Source organism: Penaeus monodon, chromosome 19 (assembly GCF_015228065.2).
Source record: "Penaeus monodon isolate SGIC_2016 chromosome 19, NSTDA_Pmon_1, whole genome shotgun sequence".
NCBI lineage: Eukaryota > Metazoa > Arthropoda > Malacostraca > Decapoda > Penaeidae > Penaeus > Penaeus monodon.
Genome location: NC_051404.1, coordinates 14127894 through 14129095, shown reverse-complemented (window position 1 = coordinate 14129095; position 1202 = coordinate 14127894). Strand labels below are relative to the sequence as shown.

The following is a 1202-nucleotide window of genomic DNA, read 5'->3' as shown; positions in this document are numbered from 1 at the left end:
TGAAAATTAAAGTAGATGAACTTTATATTTTTTTCTCAAATGTTTTCAGGGTTTTTCTAATAGGCATATTTTTCCTGTGGTAACATGATTAAATTTTACAACTGTATTTCATAAATTCACAAATCATGCTGATATTGCAGCCCTTTAACGTAAAACCGAGAAGTTCAGCTTGTTTTTTTAACAAGTTTAATTGCACAAGATCATGCAGATCTACCAGACTCAACTACATGTGATTCACCTGAAGAACAGTTAAAAGCTCAAGTGTTTGGTCCATCCCTTGTGTTTCAGTCACTTTGTGTTTCTTGTGTTGAAGAGTCAGGTATAGGTAAGTCTTCCTTGTGAAGTACCGGTCTCACTGCACGTGGTAAATTAGGATATTTTACAGTATGTTTGGATTTTGTATGTTGGTACCATATGCGTTGGCCATGCAGAAATAACAATCTGGAGTGTGATCGCTAGGCTCTCTCCAACTCATAGGGATGGCAAAAGGCGTATATTTTGTCCATGTAGTGAGAAGCCTGACACAGATTATAAAACACATGAAAGTCACAGTTTTTATTCTCGTCACTCACTTTGCCGTCAGTGTTTTCATATCTGAATGTTACTTCACCACAAATATAGCAAAAACAGTTTGGCCTGTCTGTACAGATTCTTGGCATTATTAAGGTAAATGGAATATATGAACTTAGTAAGCTATCATAAGGTATCACAGAGGTAAATTCTGAGCGCAATGCAAGCAAGTTCAAACTACAAGCTACAATATGAACTTTCGACAAGGATTGCTAACGTGTTCATGCCTACCCTTCAAGCACAAAATTGACAGAGGTACACTAGTCTCACTCAGTGTTTTCAAGTTGCACTAAGTTGTTGCAATACACTTGGTCACCACGCTGCAGTGACTCTGTTTTGCCACGCTGTAGTTAACTGTGCGTCCTGTTTATGCAACCCTGTTTTCACTCAGTTAGATTTATGATTTTAAAATAGTAATTTACTTCATAAAAGAAATAAATTAGGAGTGTTTCTTAAACCGTTAGCTTCAATTTTTAACAACTTAACTGGAACGTAACCCATGCACGTAACAGGAAACGAGGGGAGTACATTATCGTGATACAGAAAAAATGTGGCTGATACAGAAAATTTTACATTATTTTGTGTATTCTGTATGGACAAAATACACAAGAAACAAGTATTATTTTTCTTGA

General features: G+C 36.0%; 1 protein-coding gene across 1 annotated transcript in view; it reads right to left on the bottom strand.

The window, feature by feature from the left end:
- The window catches only part of LOC119585075 (AT-rich interactive domain-containing protein 1A-like), a gene marked incomplete at its 5' end in the record, with an annotated part of 7824 nt that overhangs the window by 6315 nt on the left and 307 nt on the right, over nt 1-1202 (bottom strand).